Source organism: Enhydra lutris, unplaced genomic scaffold (genome assembly GCF_002288905.1).
Source record: "Enhydra lutris kenyoni isolate GAN:26980312 unplaced genomic scaffold, ASM228890v2 scaffoldscaffold98, whole genome shotgun sequence".
Lineage (NCBI taxonomy): Eukaryota > Metazoa > Chordata > Mammalia > Carnivora > Mustelidae > Enhydra > Enhydra lutris.
This window is the reverse complement of record NW_019154182.1, coordinates 330,921-353,430: the sequence shown is the minus strand read 5'-3', so window position 1 is coordinate 353,430 and position 22,510 is coordinate 330,921. Positions and strand designations below refer to the sequence as shown.

General features: G+C 39.6%; 1 protein-coding gene across 1 annotated transcript in view; it reads right to left on the bottom strand.

Moving 5' to 3' along the window:
• Window positions 1-22,510, bottom strand: part of LOC111139277 (BRISC and BRCA1 A complex member 2) — a 401,260-nt gene that overhangs the window by 326,023 nt on the left and 52,727 nt on the right. The window lies entirely within an intron of this gene.

Genomic DNA, 22,510 nt, shown 5'->3' with positions numbered 1-22,510 from the left:
TCCTAGCAACATTTGTCAAGAAGACTATCCTTTTTCCATTGAAGTGCTATTGCATAACCGTGAAAAATCAACTGACCATATTTATGCGGTTCAACTACTAGACTGTTTTGTTTTATTGATCAGTATCTATCCTTTTGTCAATACCACAATGCCCGAAGAATCAGTCTTAAAATTTAATAGTCTGACTCCTCCAACTTTGTTCTTCTTTTCTTCTTTCCTTTTCACCCAAAATTATTTTTATTATTCTAATTCCTTTGTCTTTCAAAATAATTTTTTTTGTCTTTTACATATTTTATTTATTTATTTGAGAAAGAGTGAAAGTGAGAGAGAGAGAGAGAGAGACAGTACAATCAGGGGGAGGAACAGAGGAAGAGGGAGAAGCAGACTCCCCACTGAGCAGGGAGCCTGACGTACGGCCTGACTCCCAGGATCTGGGATCATGATCTGAGCCGAAGGCAGATACTTAACCAACTGAGCCACCCAACCATCCATATTTTTTATTTCTTATTTAAATTCAGTTTAATTAGCATATAGTGTTATTAGTCGCAGCAGAATTCAGTGATTCATCAGTTGCATGTAACACCAAATTCTCATTACATCAAGGGCCCACCTTAATGCCCATCATCCAATTATTCCATTCCCCCCATCAACCTCCCCTCCAGCAATGCTGTCTGTTTCCTATAGTTAAAAGTCTCTTATGGTTTGCCTCCCTCACTGTTTTTATCTTATTTTATTTTTCCTTCCCTTCCCCTATGTTCATATGTTTTGTTTCTTACATTCCACATATGAGGGAAATAATATGGCAATTGTCTTTGACTGACTCATTTAATTTAGCATAAAATACCACCTAGTTCCATCCACATCACTGCAAATGGTAAGATTTCATTCTTTGTGATGGCTGAGTAATATTTCATTATATATATGGATAAAGAATATATATGTGTGTGTGTGTGTGTGTGTGTGTGTGTGTGTGTGTGTGTGTATTATATATATAAATTATATATATCACCATTCATCTGTTGCTGGATATCTGGGCTCTTTCCATAGTTTGGCTATTGTGTCGTGGACATTGCTGCTGTAAATACAGGGCTGCATGTGCCCCTCTGAATCACTATGTTTATATCCTTTGGTTAAATACCTAGTAGCGCAATTGCTAGATCATAGGGTAGCTCTATTTTTAACTTTTTAAGGAACTTGCATACTGTTTTCCAGAAGTGGCTGCACCAGTTTAAATCCCCACCAACAGTGTAAGAGGGTTCCCCTTTCTCCACACCCTTGCCAATATCTGTTGTTTCCAGAGTTGTTAAAATAATATTTTTAAAGATTTACTTATTTATTTATTTATTTATTTGACAGAGATCACAAGTAGGCAGAGAGGCAGGGGGCTCCCCTGGAGCAGAAAGCCTGATGCGGGGCTCGATCCCAGGACCCTGGGATCATGACCTGAGCCGAAGGCAGAGGCTTTAACCCACTGAGCCACCCAGGCACCCCGAAGTAATATTTTTAATATCTATAAAATCCTGCTGGGATTTTCATGGGGATTGCACTAAAACTGTAGATAAATTCAGAGAAAATAACTTAAGTATATTGGGTCTTCCAATCCATGAATATGGTATCTTTCCATTTACTGGGGTCTTCAATTCCTTTCACTTGCATATAAATCCTGAACATAGCTTTTTAGATTTATAACTAAGTATTTTTTCTTTTCCTTTTTTTTTTTTGCAGGATAGGTATTATAATGGCACTTTTTTTATATTTTCTGTTTCCAACTGTTCTTGCTAGTATAAAGAAATAGGATTTAAAAAAAAAAAAAAAGAAATGGGATTGACTTTCTATGCTGACCTTGTATCCTACATCTCTGAAAAACTCACTTATTAGTTCTAGAAGGTTTTTAGAAATTCCTTGGGATTTTCTATGTAGACAAATATGTCATATGTGAATAAAGGTGGTTTTACCTCTTCCCTTCCAATCTGTATGCCTTTTATTTCTTTTTACGGCCATACTATACTGTCTGCAACTTCTAGTATAATATTATATAGAAATTGTAAAAGTAAACATCCCTGCTTTGTTCTCAATCTTAGGAGGAAACCATTTAGTCTTTCATCACGTATGATGTTAGTTACAGGTTTATTCCCAGGATAAAATCCACTTGGTCATAAATGTACATGTATTTCATAGATACTTTTTTTCTGCTGGATTTAATTTGTTAATGTTTTTTAAAGAGTTATGCTTCTCTCTTCAAATGAGAGATACTGATCTATCATTTGTCTTGTTTCATTTTTCTTGCACTTTGGTTTTGATACCAGGAGAATGCTGGCCTTATAAAATAAATTTGGAAATTCTGTGTCCACTTCAATTTCTGAAAGAGGCTGTATAGGATTGGCACTATATCTCCTTTAAATATTTGGTAGAATTCATCTGAGATAATCTGGTCTTCACTTTTATTAACTCTGAACTCCATTGTTCTAACAGATAATAAAACTATTCAGATTATCTATTTCTTCTTGCAAGAGAACTGATAGAGGGGCGCCTGAGTGGCTCAGTAGGTTAAGCATCTGACTTCAGCTCAGGTCAAGATCCTGGGGGCCTGCTCAGCATGAAGTATGCTTCTCCCTCTCCCTCTGACCCTTCCCCCTGCTCATGTTCTTACTCACTCTCACTCTCTCGGTTCTCTCTCAAATGAATAAATTTTTAAAAACTTAAAAGAACGTTCTAATATGTCTTTATGTCTTTCAAGGAATGTGTCCACTGCACTGAAGTTGCTAAAGGAACTGGCATAAAGTCAGGCTCAAATTGAAAGTGCTAAGCCATCTTCTGTGGACTTGGTTCAATGCAAGTATCATTTTCAAAGCCATTTCATGCTATTCTAGTCTTCCCCAAGTGTGTGTTACCCAAAGACCAGTCTGGGATTTAAGCACTGGTCTACACTACAGATCAGTTCTCAAAGCCTTTGCTATGTTGATTCTGCCCAGTTCCATATATGTGCAGCTTGAGGACAAGCCTGAGACTTCATACACAAATTAAAAGATCCTTTTCTCTAGCTCCCTCCTTTGTAGGGCATCCCCCTACATAGTCTCTGGTTTCCAGGGGTGTCTTTTCCTGGTGCTCTGCCTAGAAACTGGGAGTTTCAGCCTCGCTATGTTCTTGTGTACTTGCCATGACTGTGTCCACCTAGCGGTAACACAGCAAAAGAAAAGTTGGAGAGGCTGCTGAGGGAGAAGTCCAGTTTCATCACTGTAACATGCCTGAGGTAGGACGAAGAGAGTTAAAGAAACACTCCAGCCTGAAGGGCCCCTCCCCCTTTGGTCCAGGATCTAGGGTGCCCTATGATCTAACCAGGAGACGTGAAAGAAAAAAAAGGGGAGGTAAGACACAGAAAACTAAATTTACATGGGTCATTCTTCGAGTTCTGATTTTTGTTCTTAGTATGTCTGTTACTATCTACTTTTAAGAGTCCTCAGGTATTTGCCATAGGTATGCCTCAGGGTACTCTAGGGTTTTTCATTGCAACCAGTGAGAGAGATCGGGTGGAGAGTGTTTACATCTTATCTAGAACTGATCTGTACTCTTTTTTTTTTTTAAAGATTTTTATTTATTTATTTGACAGAGAGAGATCACAAGCAGGCAGAGAGGCAGGTAGAGAGAGAGGAGGAAGCAGGCTCCCTGCTGAGCACAGAGCCCAATGCGGGGCTCGATCCCAGGACCCTGAGATCATGACCTGAGCCGAAGGCAGCGGCTTAACCCACTGAGCCACCCAGGCGCCCCTTGATCTGTACTCTTAATAAATATTTAAGACATAAGCATATGTAAAAATAATTAATACAATTATTTAGCCAGTAGATATAAAATAGTATCGTTTCACCATGTAATCAATGTCAAAGTAATTAGTGAGATATTTTACACTATTTTTAGAACTAGGAGCTCAGAATCTGATGTGTCATACAGCTCGTTTCAATTCAGACTCACCATATTTCAAGTACTACACTGCCACAGGTGGCTGGTAGTGACCATGTTAGGCATCACAGATCTAGAGGAACCAATGAAAAGGAAGAAGAGAACAAAGGGAATGAAGGAAAAGCCATGCGACCTTCCATGACTTGTTCCTGGTGAAATGTACTCACTACTTCATTAGGCAGCACCTTCTGTTGCTGTGCAATTATTAGTGGATGGAAAAAATTCTTTCATATGTTGAAAATATACATATGCCTACAAATCACTTTGACCTATTAAGGGTAGTCCTACCCTAAGTATTATTCTATATGGCTGTCCCCAAATCCATCTGCAAATGATTTTTCTTTTAGTCTTCTCCAAGTTAAACATGCCTGGTTATTTCAGTGGTTTATAATAAAAGACAGTTCTCAGGAAATTAAACTACATGATTCTTAGGTATATCAGAGAGAATTTTCTATGTTGCTGATTCTCAGAAACTCGGACTAATTAGGGAAGGTAATAAAACCCCATCTTCAGATGTTATAATATGTTTTAAATGAACCTTTAACCTTGTATTTTTGTATACTCATTTCAGTGCATAAAATAACAATATTTAAGTCAAATGCTATGAATTAGCATTCCTTTATTGAATAATAAATATTCTACTGCAGAAAATTTAGTCCTAATAATTTTCTAATGCATATTCACAAACTGTTTCATTAATATAATGTATTACCAATTCCTTTTTAATGACTGTAATGCATTGACACCATTAAAAGAAAATACACTTTCTCAACCTTCCATGATTTTTTTTTTTGTAGTTTTAAAAGGTAGTTGGGAACTAAAGATAATTTTAAAACAAATCAGTAATGATGACTTGTCATGAAATTGTGAAAAACTGGGAAAACAATAATAAAGGAAAACTTAACAAATAAGCTTGATTTTCATACACATATCATTAATTCAGGTGTAGGCTCTAGACAACCATGTATAATACATTTCACTTTCTGTGACCTAACCTGTCAGGGAGATGGATAAAAAGGCTACTTTAAATGTATCGTATAAGCAGTTTTGCATTTATAGAGAAGAAAAAGAGACACTATCCTTTAGAGAACACTATGGAAAAACCCCTGAAATGTGAAGCAATGCAAACAAAATGGTAACAATTACTCTAGACTTGAGGAAACTTAAGAAAGGGAGCACATGATTAAAGATTTGGGTTAAGCTAACAGGATAAAAGAAGACTTTTCTTATTTTTTCTTATTTTCGCATCTTCACTTATTAATTCATTCAATACCTCAAAAATTAAGCAAATGCGATAACTCCATGCAGTGTCAGTAACAGAAAAAATTAAAAGATTCTGCACCCGATAAAGCCTGTAATCTAAGAGATAAGATCTTAGAGTTAAGACATTTATAAAAATAATTACAAACACTAATAAATTGATTCAGGATAGAATCATCAACAGATACTAGAACCATTCAACAAAAGGTTACTGGGATGATGAACATTTTTCATGTGTCTGATAGCCATTTGTATGTCTTCATTGGAGAAGTTGTCTACTCAAGTCTTCTGCCCATTTTTTGACATGATTATCTGTTTTGTGTGTGTTGAGTTTGGGAAGTTCTTTATAGATCCTGGATATCAGCCTTTTGTTTGTACTCAGAGAGATTCAAATTAAAACCACATTGAGATACCACCTTACACCAGTTAGAATGGCCAAAATTAGCAAGACAGGAAGTAACGTGAGTTGGAGAGGATGTGGAGAAAGGGGAACCCTCCTACACTGTTGGTGGGAATGCAAGTTGGTGCAGCCACTTTGGAGAACACTGTGGAGATTCCTTAAGAAATTACAAATAGAGCTTCCCTATGACCCTGCAATTGCACTACTGGGTATTTACCCCAAAGATACAGATGTAGGGAAAAGAAAGGCCATCTGTACCCCAATGTTCATAGCAGCAATGGCCACAATAGCCAAACTGTGGGAAGAACCAAGATGCCCTTCAACGGACAAATGGATAAGGAAGATGTGGTCCATATACACTATGGAGTATTATGCCTCCATCAGAAAGGATGAATACCCAACTTTTGTAGCAACATGGACGGGACTGGAAGAGATTATGCTGAGTGAAATAAGTCAAGCAGAGAGAGTCAATTATCATATGGTTTCACTTATTTGTGGAGCATAGCAAATAACACGGAGGACATGGGGAGATGGAGAAGAGAAGGGAGTTGAGGGAAATTGGAGGGAGAGATGAACCATGAGAGACTATGGACTCTGAAAAACAATCTGAGGGTTTTGAAGGGGCGGGGGGTGGGAAGTTGGGCCAGTCTGGTGGTGGGTATTATGGAGTGCACGTATTGCATGGAGCACTGGGTGTGGTGCATAAACAATGAATTCCATTACACTGAAAAGAAATTAAATAATTTTTTTTAAAAAAGGTTACTGGGGACCAGGAGACAGTCTCAGAGTATCATCTTACAGATTACTAATAAATTACAATAGAAAAAGGTATCTTTACAATGAGAAAGTTGGCAGATGTCACCTTAATTTAACCACAGGGTTAAACTTAGCAGGACCAATGATGGAACAAACAGATACCATGGATCTTGTGAGGACAGAACATTACTTATTTAGAAAGCCTGACCAAAATGTTTCACTGAAATACAACCATGAAGAAATAATGAGACTAACCAAATTATGGGACATTCTCCAAAACAGGTCTCGACTCTTTAAAACCATTGATATCATGAAGAACAACAACAACAAAAAAAAGGTTAGAGAATTGTTACAGATTAAAGAAAATTCAGTAGATATGAACAGGAAATACAGGGTATGAACCTTCACTAGATCACAGACACGGGAAAAAAGCTAAAGGACATTAACGGACCACTGTGGGAACATAAATATGGACCACTTACTAAATAATCTTATTCTAGCAATGTTCAGTTCCTTAAGTGTGAAAATGGCACTGAGACTCCACAGAAGAAAAATACCCTTTTCTTGAGAGATATATACTGAAGTATTCAAGGCAAAGTATAGAAATGTTTGCAACTTAACTTTAAAATGGTTCAGCAAAAATATTTTGATATATAGATAAAAATATATATCTATATCTGCATACATATGCACATATGTGTGTGAGTCCAGAGAGAGAGAAATAAACTGGCAGAATGTTAACAAATGATAAACTAGATAAAGGGTTTACAGATACTCACTGTACATACAACTCTTCCAAAAATTTTATCAAAGGAATATTATTTTTAAAAATAACAGTTTGAGGGGCGCCTGGGTGGCTCAGTGGGTTAAAAATAACAGTTTGAGAGGAAAAAATAGTCGAGGGTAAAAATTAATTAGTGTTGCAAGAAATGTCACCTATAACATGGGATGGTAATTCTGAAAATGGAGGAATTAGCAAAGAGTGTAAGAGACAGCTTCACCGAAGAGTGGCCCTTGAGCTGGGTACAGAAACAAACTGTATAAAATACATTGATAGTCTTCTATAAAAAGTGAAAGAATAGAGAATATATACCCCAAACATTAAAGAAACATTAAAGAAGAAAAAGGATTTAGGAGTGAGGCTGTGAGGGGAACACCATGAGCAAAAGCAGAATGGCAGGAGACCTAGGACACATCGATGGAAGCAGAGCAGATGCCGTTGGTGTCCCAGCCACTCTCCCTCGGTCCACCCATCCCAGTGGCCACCTGCTGCTCTGGGTTCCTATACATCAGAGTTTCCCATAATCAGTACTACTGACATCTGAGACTGGATAATGCTTTGTTGCAAGCAGTGGCCCTATGAATCGCCAAGATGTTTAGCAGTATCCCTGGGCTCAACCCACTACGTGCCAACCAGTGGCACTCTCCTCCGCCCTCAGTTGTGACAACCAAAACTGTCTCCAAATATTGACAAATGATCTCTGGGGAACACCACCACCTTCCCCACTCTGAACCCCACTCCCATGCCCCTACCTCTCCTCTTCATCCTGCTACACCCTACCTCACCCCTATGCGCTCTCACCTCTACCCTGACAATAGCCATAAACCAGTGCCCCCAGCCCCCAGCTCAAATAACCTTATCTATCTGGCCTAAAAGGGAGCCTGGTCAGCAAAAAGGGGAAAGAAACAACAACAACAACAAAAAGCCCCAGTGCCTGAAAATGAATGACACTAAGAACAGGAGATGAGAGTGAATATATAAACAATTTCCTTGTCTTCCTTAAAACAATGCTGAGATGAGTTATACACAGCTGGGAAGCTGGAAGTAGGATTTAATCCCCCTGATCACATTACTAACCCACTCATTTATGTACCCTTCCTGGCTTTCTCCCTCCCTGTCTCTCTTCCCTACTCCCTCCTTGTGCTTCCAGGGATCACCTCCCAAATTAGCTATTTTACCAAGACCCTTGCCCAAGCTCTGTGTTTTAGGAATCCAAACAAAGTCAAAAATTTGGCTGTTCAATAAAGAAATATATGCTGCTCCTGAAGAAATGACACATCTAATATTGAACCGTGGCTGTGTGTGGTTTTCCAAAATCTCATCCATGACAGTTCTGCTTGTTCAGTGATGACCTCCCAAGAAAGCAGCACTCAGTATGGGGCACTCAAGTTCAGTGCCATGAGACAGGGCTTCAGTACTTTCCTTTCTATCCCACTGCCAATAAAGAAATGCAGCACCCAAAAGGCAAAAAAAGGAATAAAAGATGGAACACACAGAATTATTTCAAATAGAGGAGAATGGTTCAGGCTATCAAAGCTGGCTGATATACCAACTTAAAATCAAACCAAAGCATAGCTTGAGACCTGAGAGAATCCGGCTTAGCAACTCACTAGACACAGGCACACAACTCTGCAAAATGCAGCAATTTCATACAAGAAATTGCTTCCCCACTTGTTCCCTGGAGGGCGAGGAAGAGTGATGAGACTGGCCTGAGGCCCAGAATGAAAAAAAGCACAAAATGAGCCTGGAACATCTGGTCATGCCAGAAAGCATGAAAGCTATCAAAGGCTTTTGGGGTCGTATCAACAGGACACAGGAACATCATGAAGAGGCTCTCACTAGTCAAAGATAGGTCACTTCAAACATCAGTAACAATAGTAAGTGTAATGGGCTAAAACACATCATATTTTAAAACCACGAGTTAATAACAACACTTCTAAAAAACCATAGTTAGAGTTGTCTTTGGAAGATACACAGAAACATACTCAATATTTGGAAACCAGAAAAAAAAAAAAGAATCAAGCATCTATTCGCTCCTTCTAAAGGAATTGTACTTAGGATTACCAAATAGTTAATCAGGAAAAACTTTTTACAGAAATATTTCAGCTAGGGACACCTGGATGGCTCAAGCATTAAGCATCTGCCTTTGGCTGAGGTCACGATCCCAGAATTCTGGGATTGAGCCCCACATCGGGCTCCCTGCTCAGCGGGAAACCCGCTTCTCCCTCTCCAGAGAACTCCCCCTGCTTCTGTTCCTGCTCTGTCTCTCTCTCTGTGTCAAATAAATAAATAAAATCTTCAACAAAAAAAAAAAAAAGAAAAGAAATATTTCACCTAATAAGTAAGGAAGAGATAAGAGAATAGCACATTTTGCAACTCTTAACAAATTAATGGATCTAAGTCATGACCACTGAAGGCTCTGCTGCATCAAAAGACAGTAAGACATTATAAGCCTCAAATGGAGGAACATGTGACCCTGTGAAATAGTCCTGCCAAACAAATGTTAAATAAAGCTGAATCTGATTAAGCCTCTGCCAAATTACCAATTCATACAGGATATACAGGAGCAATGGAACATGTTATAACCACACCATGGGGCTAAAATCATCAAAATTCAAACTGAGGGAAAATCTCTAGGACAAGTGGCCCAGTTTCTTCACAAATAAGTTGAAAACAAAGAAGAAAAAGAAAAGAGAAAAAAGAATGAAGGAGGAAGAGGAGAAAAGGAGAAAAAGAATATAAGGCAGAAAAGGAAGAAGAGTAGAAAGAAAAGGAAAAACAAAAGGGAGCACCGGTGGTTGAGGTGACTATAAAGAGACTTAAACAATATATTGATCTATTGCGATGTACACACTATGAACATTGAAATAAGCTGTAAATCCCACACACACGCATACATGTGCACACACACAATTCACACGTGTATGTGTGCACAGGTGTCTGTGTGTATGTATCAGCCGAGGAAATCTGAACACTAACTGGTGGCAACAGATTTAAGAATTAGTGTTGGCTTTTGAAGTGTGACAATGATATTAAAGTTACATTTTTAAAAAGTCATTATCTTGTAGTAATACACACTGAAATATTTGTGGGTATGACACTTTGGATTTGCTTCAAGATCATCTGGGAAAAAATGGGGAGATAACTGTGAAGCTGGGTGACAAGTACCTAGGAAGTCATTACACCACTCTCCCTACCTTTATGTTTAAAATTTTCCATTAAAAATTTTTTTCAAGTGAATTTCTCAGATGCCACATACTGCCACTAGGACTTGATCTCTGTGGGTAAACTAAGATAACATATGTTAAAATAACTTTCATACAGCAGACACACAGAGTTGGAAGAAACCTTTGTAATAAAGCCAATCATACAATTTATCATCCAAAGCAGAGCATCCTAGAGTGGGAAGGGGGACATTATTAATAATTAACCAGGACAAGAGATATAAAGAGGAACATGGTTGATTGCTTTGCACATATGATAATCTAGCTCAGCTCCTGACTGCTCAGAATTATCCCCCTTTAGGCAAATATCTCCAATAAAGAAGTTACATGGCATCTATTTCAATTCTCCCAATAACAAAGAATGCATTTCTCCTAATACAACACCAATTTTTTAACTACAGTTTTTTTTTTTTAATTAAGTAATCTCTATACCCAACATGGGGCTCAAACTCATGACCCTGAGATCAAGAGTCCCATACTCCACCAACTGAGCCAGCCAGGTGCCCCAGATCTAGCCAATTATTAAAAACTCTTGTGTAGAGTCAAAAGCTGCTTCCTAATAACTTCTCCCTGGTAATACTGGTTTTACTTTCTGGAAAAGCAAAGTGTGATGAGTAGAAAGAACCCTGTATTAAGAGAAGAAAACTAGATCTGCCATTAGCTAATACCATCCTGGACAAGTGACTTAACCTCTCTGAGACTCCATTTCCAGTTATTCTCTCTTTAAAAACTAGGACCCCAAGTTTCTTCAAGCACTGTTGATGTGTCAACTACACGCTAGTTTCATATCAACACAGCACCCATGTACAGTCTGCTATGCCAGTGGCCCAGCACAGGGACCTCCCTCCAAGCAACAGACGGGATGTTTCTGTTAATACAGAATAAGAGTGCTGGCTTTCTCTATAGTCACACCACATTAGTGGTTCACACTATACATCCCTGATCTTTCCTCCTATAAATGCTCTCCCTTACCTTTGCAGCTAATTTTTGAAATCCAAATGAGGGACTCCACACTCTCCGTGTCCAATTTCACCCTGTTGTTTCTGATCCAATATACAAGCTTAATGGGATAAATTTAAGTTTTGCACATACCATAGTATCAATCTCTTTAAATGCGTGCTCTCCCACAAGTTGAACAAATATATCCATATCATTCACCAAAATGCTGAATAAAACATAGTAGAACATACGACCCTAAAAACCTTCCAATGATTAACCAATTTATCATTTTTTGGTTCAAAAACATAAAATATCCAGCAAACAACATAGAGAAATGGTCAAGATTTTCTGCTGAAATGATTTGCTATGTCAGCTGATGAACCATCAAAAGAGAAATAATGTTAGTTTGACATAACTTGCTTTTTTTAAAAGATTTTATTTATTCATTTGTCAGAAAGAGATAGTGAGAGAGAGCACAAGCAGTGGGGAGAGGAAGAAGCAGGCTCCCCACTAAGCCTGATGCAGGGCTCGATCCCAGGACCCCGGGATCATGATCTGAGCCAAAGACAGATGCTTAACCAACTGAGCCACCCGACATAACTTGCTTCTAAGTAAACCTCCGTTGGGTACTAAAGACAAAACATGTTTCAAATGCTCTCAAACCATTTGTTTAATAATCAGCTCTTGAATCTTACCCAATGCCAGTATAAAAATTAGACCGTAATTTCAAAAATGTATCTCTCCTTCATCTTCTCTAAATATAGGGACCATGTTTTTCTTCATCTGTAGTCTGCTGCCACTATCCACAATTTCTCCACCCTGACGGTTATTTGGCAATTCTAGTAATTCCATTTTTCAAAAAGATCACCACTACAAAAAGAACATGGGTATGGCTAATTAATTCAAACAAGAATTCTACCGAGCTCTCTCTATTTGGTACCATGAAACATTCACATAGATGAGGAAATAAAGTTGTTCTGTCCCTGGGACAAAAATATTTTTTGAACGAGCACTGTAATGTTGTCTCATGAATAATATGATTTGAATTAACAACAGTAGTTACACATCCCCTTACCAAGGACACTACCAAGGAAGCTGTTACAACAGGTAGTAAAGTAGATAGCAGCAAAGGATCTTTGCCTCTAAAAATAGAGTTCTTTTGCTTCAGTTAATTATTAGGATGACATAAGTTCTGACAAATCCATGTCTCTTAAGAGGAAATGTAGCAAGACTAACAGGCTGAGGGGAGAATATTCTATTTTAATTACATTTGCCTTTGATCCTATCTCATTTCTTTCAGATCCCTTCTGTTTCATAAAATAAAACTGGGTACTTAATCAGCTCATCACTTAGACTCTACCCTGAAGTACAGGCTAAGGTGAAAATCTTCTGATAATTTTATCTATAAATAAATTTTAAGTACATTTTAAAATGAAAACCCAATTTTTTCACTCACAAATGTCCAAAGAATTCAGTCATATAATCTGAGCCACCATATTATCTTGACATTTAAGTCTTCCTCCCTCATCTCCTCCACATGAAAGAAAAATCACCCAAGTGATTTTACAAAGTGGTTCAAAACTGTTGTTTAATTTGCAATCTGACCATAAATTAAACAATTTTTATTATATCAAAAAGATAAAATTAAGACAATTGAACATGTATCAGATGAAATAACAGACCAGAATCATGAAGTTATGTTACTAGGTCAGAGCCCCCAAGATAAGTTAAGATCACAGGCAAACTAGTCACAAAGACACATACAATAAAATACAGCATTTAAGACTATTCCCTATCTCTCAGAGCTGAAACTCAGCCTTTATTTCTCATAAACCTGATGAACTTCACACTCTATCTTCACAAACTTCTTGTGAAACTTGCCCTCAGAAAGAAAACCAACCCCAAGTGTCCAAGAGATATCCACACAAAAGTGGAAACCTGTCAGTTAAGTTCCAATCAGATTTTAGTCAACGGACCGCCACCCTTCCTAGAGATGTATGACAGATGCCTCTAGCATCTGATGTTGTGTTTACTTCCTACTGAGCGATGCCATTGCTTATTTTTACTTCCTGCTGAACTTTCTCACTGTGAGCTGCTGATTATTCGTGTTTATTTGTTATTATCTGCTTCTACTGCGAAGCACACTGTTACCATGAGATAATAAAAAACAATACTTATTTCCCAGCATGGTACGGTGGGAAAAGTATTGAGCTTATCCTCGGACGTCCTGGATTTGAATTCTGGGTCCCTGACTTCCCAATTATGTGACCTCGGGCTGCTAGTCACTCAAAACTCTATGAGCTCTCCCTTATATGGGAGATTAGAATGAGATCATTGAAGTAAAAATACTTTGGAAAATATGGACTGCTATACAACTGTAAATACTTCTTTCTAATACCTCACTGAATTATACAAAGCAGAAATCCACGGCTGATGTGGCACAGCGTGACACAGACAACACTTGCCAAAAAATCCGGAGAAATAACCACAGAATGCAAGATGGGGGGAAAGAAACCACACCAATCTTTCTTTCAATTCTGAGTTCATTGTTTAACAATGTGACTTCTGCTGACTGCATCCACAGGCACAAACCAGAGCACCAGAAGCAGAATGAAACTAGCACACAAAGAACAATCTCAGACCAAACTTTATGCTCCAGCTCCCACAAAAACAGTGCTTGGAAGATGCTGCAAAAGCCCACTCATAAACTTGCAGAAACTTTGTGAAAACCAAACGTTAGCCTGTGGAATTCATGAAAAAAGAAAAAAAAAAACACTCAATAATACTTCCTACTGTTAAATAATTCTGAAATGCCCAGCAGCTGGCCCAAGAAAGATGTTTCCAAAAAAAAAAAAAAAATAGTATTAAGGATCCTCTGAGTTCACACACGACAGAGCTAAACAAGTCTAACAATGAACAAAAGCAAGTCCCCGAAATCCACAGTAGCTAAAGTGGGGGGAAATCTGTGGAAATGAATGAAAATTCAGGATGCTGAAAAATAAGGATAAATAAACTAAAATTCTTTAAAAGTCGATATAAGAAAATGCTTTTCAGAAGCAATGAAGGAAAAAATTCTTACAAATAAAACTACTACCAGAGTAAAAACAGTGAAAGGTGTACAAATTCTAGCCAACATTTACTGAAAATATGAAAAAATCAAAAACCAAGCAAAAGAAAATGAGCAGTTTTTCTGTTTGGTCTTTAAGTGGGCATAGGGCTCGAACTCACAACCCTGAGATCGAGACCTGAGCCGAGATCAAGAGTCAGACACTAAACTGACTCAGCCACCCAGAGGCCCCTAAAGCAGTTTCTTTTTTTTTTTTTTTTAAAGCAATGGTATCACAATGACAACTTTTTCTGTTTCATCATTTAAATCTAAGTTGATGATAACAACGGACAAAGACAGTCATGCTCCTGCCAGGAAAATTACGCAAGCCAGAAAGAAACAAATCAAGCAGGGTCTGTAAGAGCGAGTTATCTACACATACCACAATTTTCAGGGAAGAGGTGGAGAAATACGCAAAACCCAAGTCATAACAGCTCAGAAGTGCCAAGGTCACCCCAACACAGTAAAAAAAAAAAAAAAAAAAAAAAAAAAACAATAAATAAAAATAAAGCATTAAGAAACGATGAAACAAAAACGATGAAACAAAAGCATGTAACAGAGACAAACAGAACCATGGAAGGATCCCTGAGGGCACAAGGGCAAATTCTAGAATATTATAGAATTTCATATATTCTGCCCATAATCCATGAAGTAAAGGTTTGATCCATCATGGCTACCCTGTCATGAAAGTAGGGTTCTGTTGCCCAGCAACAGCATTTCAGTGAGGTTCCAGAGCAGTACGACATTAAATAAACGATTTCAACAACAAATCAGATAGTCCACTCCATGGTTAAAACTTTCTAAGACTTGCAAGATTCCCGGACTCTTAAAAGTGTGTGGAGACATGGAGCATGTAATCCTTCACAGAAACAGACTGACTTGCATGTGGCTGGTGGCCAGACCCCTGGATGCTCCAGAAAACAATGCTTTTGTATAAGCCATTCCACTGCTCAATTAACAACACTTGCTGAGTCCTCAAAGTGGAGAAGGGCCCTCTGAGCCTCCACAACCAGAACTAGAGAGCTGTGCCCCTCCCCTCTCAAGGAAGCTGCTACTTAAAATCAAAGTCCCTACTCTAAAAGGTAGGATCCCTTCCATTTCCCCAAACCACAAGCAGCTTGGTTATCTGAAACCCTGAAGAGTCCTGCTGAGGTTCAGAAATCATAAACACAGAGCCACAGTGGTCTGAGTCACTCCTCTGAAAGAAATGCTGTTACTTCTTCAGAAGAAGGGCTCACAGGGCTTCACAGTGACCACGCAGACTACACACAAAGCTCTCTGGAGGAAGACAGGCCACAATAAAATGCATGCCTCTATCTTTCCCCACAAAAGCATTTGCTAAAGGCAAGGACCTGAAGGCCAATAATCTGTCCTGTCTTTGGTATTCGCCACTAGGCCGCCAGGCTCTCTCCAGACCTTCCTCCTGCCTCTTGCTGGTGACTTCAACCCCAACTCCACACAACATGAATATTAATATATTCAAAGATATGTTTGTATATATACAATTAGTAATAACACACCATCAGTGTGTATTCCCCACCCTTTCTCCTTAAACTTTATCCATGTCCTTTCTAAGTCTTTGGTCTTTTCCTCCTCCCTCTGGAGCCTGAGCCTCTGTAGGTCTGCTCCTAGACCCGTCCCTTCCACCCTCCTACAGGTTCCTCTTCTGCTCCTGCTCTCCAGTGACTATACTCTAATTACTAATGTTACCTAACAAACTGACCTCCAAACTGAGAGGTTCAAAACAACCATTTTATTATAGTCATAGGCTCTGGGGCTTAGACATACAGGCAGAGTACAGATGAGTGATTCTTTTGCCCCTCATAGCTCTGACTGAGATCACTGAGCGGTATTCAGCGGGTGGCCAGGGTTCAATACAGTTTCCGCTCACGGGTCTGGTACCTGGGTAACTCACAGCCCGAACCTGCCAACCGCACACCTCCCAGTGGTGTCTCCATGCGGCGCAGTGAACCTGGCAGCAAGGCCACCTCCCTGTAGTCAGACATATTCCTTTCTTTTTATTTTTTTAAGATTTCATTTATTTGAGAGAGTGTGTGTGTGTTTGAGAGAAAGAGAGAGAGAGAGCAAGTATGAGCGGGGGAGGAGCAGAGGGAGAGGGAGAAGCAGACTCCCCACTGAGCAGGGAGCCAGACACGGGGCTTGATCGCAGGACCCTGGGGTCAGGACCTGAGGGCAAGGCAGATGCTCAACCAAATGAGCCACCCAGGCGCCCCAGTCAGACATATTTTGATGCAGAGCACAGGGCTCCAAGCGTAAGTATTCCTGCTGAGAAGCCCAACCCGAAGCTACCTAGCCTCAGAAGTCACGCAACATGACCTGCATCATTCCACTGGTCAAAATCGTCACAAACCCACCCAGAATCAGGGGGAGGAAAACTACACTCCAATCCCTGAAGGAGGAGTGGCAAGGTCTCACTCAGTACAGAAGAGCATGTGGGACAGGAGAGTCAGTTGTGGCCACCTCTGGACAAGCCACCACAGTCTCCTACTTCAATGAACACCTCATCTAAAATCATGCTCCATCTAATCCTTTTTTAAAATGTCCATTCTCTGTGCTGCTCAGAGTAGGCCGAGACAAGGAAACATGAGAAGGTAATTACAGGCAAGGGCAAAAGAATTAGCAAAACTGAGGGAGCACAAAACCATGTGCTCCAAGAATGATGAGTAGACGACGCTGATAGGAACAAGATGTTCAGAAGGGAGAACAGCAGACAGACTTAAAAACAAAGGTTAGGGACAGACTGTCAAAAAGTAATCTGGTTTTGGGAGAAGAGAGAACGCTGGAAGGGTTACGATGGTGCCAAACAATGGAGGCCCTCAGATCCCGTGCTGCAGAATCTGGGCTGGGGAGGCAGGTGTGCTCTGCAACGGGCAGCTGAGGTGGAGAAGTGAAAGCGTTCTGACGTTTGTGGATTCTTTCCTCTCCTTTCTACGGGAGATGGCCAACTCTGCGAAAGCAGGTAAAAAAAAATCTGATGTCTGAGTGCAATTGCCTGGAACTTGTCTTACCCAAGTACGGTGAAATCACAGGGAAGAAAAACACAAGGATAAGAACAATAAAAATAAAGAAATAACCAGAGAAGAAACAATCACTCTACAGAGGCTCTACATTAAGATGACCAAATTCTCTGATTTCAACACTAAGTAGCATTCATTCTTTAGTTATGAGACTTTGGGCATATTGTCAAGCAACACATTTTATGTCTAACTAATCATTTCATGATCTGCTTCCTGGATCCATCTCAAAGATAGAATCAAAAGCCCGGCTACTCTCGGGATAGATTCAACTTTCTCTTCTTCCCAAGTTAGTTTTATACTCTTCATTCTGTAGTAAGATATTCATGTATTAAGAGTTGGTCTTTACAAAGTAAAACTGGTTAGTCCTATTCTAGCCCAAGTACTGGTAAACGACCTTTCTGAGTCTTTCTCTGGGTTCTTTCCAAATATGCGTATCAACCTCATTGATGTATATAAGCTTTCATTCTCTTTCCCTCTCTTCAATAAGGAAACTATGCTGGCCTTTCTCAGATCTTTAGATATCCCTCCTCTCACTGAAAGGTCACAAAACTTAGGTTCCTTCCAATTAAGACTTTGCACACAAGACAGAATCGCTTAGTGCCCTGGTTTCATTCATTTAATCAACAAATATCCCCTGATCAACTACTCCACGGGTCATACAGACCTTAGAAATCAAAGGGGTTCCCACCTCTAGAGTTTCACAACATTATTATCTCAGGAACTACAGATTTAATTTGATACAATAATCTGGATATCAAATTCTCCCATGTCTTGAATCTAAATTTCTCCCTTCATGCCATCCTTGGTACACCAGCAAGATGTGGCTGCTTCTCTAATGACACCGGCCTAATGTCCCTAAATCTGACATCAAATCCATCTTCGTGCGTTTGCTTTTTTTCTGTAGAGCAGCACAATTTATCTCTCCTTGCCCTGCATTCCTCTTAAGAGCCAGAACACAAAGGAAACCAAGAGCTACACTAATGATGCTGTTGAACCCCGCCAAAGATGGGAGTTTCTACAAAGATGAGAAAAGAACCAGAAGTAGAAATGATCCGCACCACTACAGATTGTTACGGGTACCATGTAAAATAACTCAGGCATGAGTCTGCACTCTCTTTACAAGCGGGTTCTTCTCCCAGATGAGCTGGGCTAAAGGCAATTCTTGTTCTCCATAAATAAAATCAAATTGCCAGGACCCCTAGCTGGCTCAGTCGGTTAAAAGTCTGCCTTCGGCTCAGGTCATGATCTCAGGGTCCTGGGATCATGCCCCACATCGGGCTCTCTGCTCAGCGGGAAGCCTGCTTCTCCATCTCCCTCTGCCTGCCTGCTGCTCTCCCTGCTTGTGCTCTCACTCTCTCTCTGACAAATAAATAAAATCTTTTTTAAAAATCACCAAATTGTGACTGCTGAGTCATACGAAAGGAGGAAAACCACTCGTTTTCTAAATTCCACCACATAGTTCACCCTCTGGCATGGTAACTTGAAAAAACTAAACTGACACTTTGATCTTAATATTAAATAGTGAAGAGGGGCACCTGGATGGCTCAGTGGGTTAAAGCCTCTGCCTTCGGCTCAGGACCCTGGGATCATGACCTGAGCCGAAGGATCAAGCCCCACATCGGGCTCTCTGCTCAGCAGGGAGCCTGCTTCCCCCTCTCTCTCTCTCTCTGCCTGCCTCTCTGCCTACTTGTAATCTGTTAAATAAATAAATAAAATCTTTAAAAAATATATTAAATAGTGAAGAAATATGATTTAAATTATCCCTGCGTTCCATACAGTTTGAAAATCCAATGGAAATACTTAAGTCATAGCCAGAGCAAATAGTCTTGATGGCTGCCGCTTACAGGAAGAGAAAAATCCCACTGTTGAGGGCAAGAAACACAGAGAAGGAATAACTAAGCAATAGCACAGCCTAAGTAATTAGAACTACCCTTGAAAATCAAAACCCAAAACAAAACAAAACACCCTGCCTGCCTCTGAGGACTTCAACATGACTTCATGGGGCGGGGGGGGGGGGGGGGGCACCATAACACACGTATGTGTGTTATGGGAAAACCAGGCAAGACTTACAAATGATGTCAAAGATCACTCAAGTTTTTGCCCCAGACCGACAAAATGGAAAGGGTAATTTTGAACTGTACAATTTGCCGAAGTCTGAAGATTTTTGCTCTTTCAAAGGAAGAAAGCAGAGACGAATAACAATAGTGTACTTCCTGGCCTTAGGAAGAGGGAGACAGGACTCTCCAGCTGCACTTCCTAGAGAAATATGCCAGCTGCCTTCTGTAAACGGAGATCAAATTGCCAAGAATGTACAGGATCGCAGTTATGATAGATGACCTAAAATACCGATCTGTTGCAAAGAGGATGTAGTGCAAACCACACAGGAACTGACAGGAAATCAGCCCTTGGGCTGGCACTTACACATTCGAGAAGGCTAGGAATCCTGGACCTCTGGCAGCCAAATTTCATCATCTTCCTTTGTAGGAAGAGTTATCCTTCAAAAGGAATAGTCCGAAAAGCCTTGTACAAAGCTTTTTGGTGCCTGTTCCTTTTTAATAACACTGCCCCCTGCCTGAACCAGAGGTTTAACATGGCTGAAAGTCCAGCTGAGGTCCTCTAGCACCAAAAATCACATGTTTGCTGGCACACACACACCCCCCCCTTCCTTCCCTCAGCCATGAGCCCGCTGGATGCCATCAGTGATTCACGGCCTGGGCTGATGGTTAAGGAGAAAAACTAATATTTGGAGTTCACCAAATCATGAGTCATCCTCCTAGAAGAAAAGAAATCCTTACAACTGGCAGGACTATGGGACGAAATTTTAATAACCATTTTTAACATTAGTATTCATGCCATAAAAGTTGGCAGAAGGAAAACAATTTAGAAGCATGTGATATTTGGTTTGCTTGTGCCTTATAAAAGTCCAGTTCATGCTCCAAGAAAAAGAATGAGTAGGATATCTACTACCTATTCCTAGACTTGCCTTCTGGACTCACTGTTGCCAAGTTACTCATTCTCCCACACAACACTTTCCATATTAATTTTGACCCTTCAGAATCAGAAAGAAGTCCTGCCTTCTTTGCACCCAAATGCCAAAATGGAATCTTTTAGTATTTCACCTTTATAAAGGGAATGTTTGAAAACAGGCCTCTCTGGCTGTGACATCAGTGAGTTACTGAGGCCTCCAAGGGCCGGAGGAAGCATTCCCAGTCCTTCGCAGCGCTGCTGTACTCCTACGGCGCAATCTGGCAATGGCCAGGGACCAAGTCTTTAAAGCTGTTTTATGGTATTTAACATATGGTCATAAATTGCTCAGTGCTCTAAAGAGGGGCTAAATTTGCCACCCCTATTGATGAGAAATGTTCTTATTTATTTAAATTTAGTGGCAAATTGGCACTGGTCCAGATGGAGAGGTTTAGGCATCAGTACAAAAGAAGAACTAACTGGAGATGAGTTGTATGTAACTTTCCTATACGCTGAATGCAACCACATCAACTTGGGCTCACAGTACCACTATCCAACACAGGGCATGACAGTAATGTGCAAAGATTCTAATTTCTAAGGCCCCAGGAAGGGGACAACATAAATTTTATTCAGACTGCACAAGAATTTTTTTTTTTTTTAACAATTCTCTCTTCTCCTCAAGCTAACTCCATTTCCTCCCTGAGTCCTTCATTCCTCCTCACAAATTAGATGTATCTGGTCTTCATCTGCAATCCCGAATTTACAAAACTCCCTGGAATGTCCTGAGCCTTCTAGCCACCACCTTCGTCTTTTGCCATATTTTTGGTTAAGTTGTTTGTGTTTTTTTAATGGCTCTAATTCCCCATCACTAAAGACATGATCTTACTAATACATTTTGTTCCCTTCCTTTTTACAACCTGGCCCTGTAGCCAAAGGCAGAAGAAAAACAAGGATTTTTGTTCTATTTTGTTTCAGTGGGGTTGTTACCAATGGCATTAATGTGAATGGTATCGAAAGAGAAATGGGAAGGGTAAAGCCACTACTGGCTTTCTTCTCTTATTTTCTCAAATGGGCAATATAGAACTATAGTCACCATGCTATAGATTACATCCCCATGACTTATTCTATAACTGGAATTTGTACCTTTTGATACCAAAGGACCACAAGAGAAGTACAGAAAGAACAGCACCAGATATAGATACGAACGTCCTTAAACGAATATGAATGAACCAAATCCAGCAATACCTAAGAAGGATAATACATAATGATCAACTGTGATTAATCCCAGGAAGGCAACATCGTTCAACATCTGAAAATCAGCTTACTTACATATTAATAGAGTAAAAAAGAGTCGTCATCCTAACAGAGAAAAAGCATTTAACATATTAACATTCTTTTCATAATAAAAACTCTCAGCCTGTTAAAAGAGATGGCGACTTTCTCAAACTGATAAAGGGACACTACAGTGGACAATTGTGCTTAGTAATGAAATGCTAAACACCTTCCCCTTAAGGGTGGAAATCAGGCAAGGATGTCTGATTTCATCACTTCTACTCAACACTATGCTGGAGAGCCCATTCAGTGCAGTAAAGCAAGAATAAGAAATATAAATCCTACAGACTGGAAAGGAAGAAGCAAAACTGTCTTTTTCACAAGTGACATGATTGTTTTTAAAGAAAATACATAAGGAGCCTACAAAAAAGTTACTAAAAACTAATAAGTGAATTTAAGGATACAGAGGAAATAATACCTAATATTGGAGAGACTACCATTTTCATCTACTAGAATGCTTGATATTAAGATGTAGGTTCTCTACAAACCAATCTTCAGATTCAGTGCAATTCCAGCAGGACTTCTACATTTGACAAGCTGATTCTAAAATCTCTATGGATATACTAAGGACCTAGAATAGCCAAAAGAGTTTTGAAAAAGAAGTTCACAGCAGCACTGTCCGCAGTCGCCAAACTGTGGAAAGAGCCAAGATGCCCTTCAACAGATGAATGGATAAAGAAGATATGGTCCATATATACTATGGAGTATTATGCCTCCATCAGAAACAAAGTGAGGGTTTTAAAAGGGAGGAGGGGT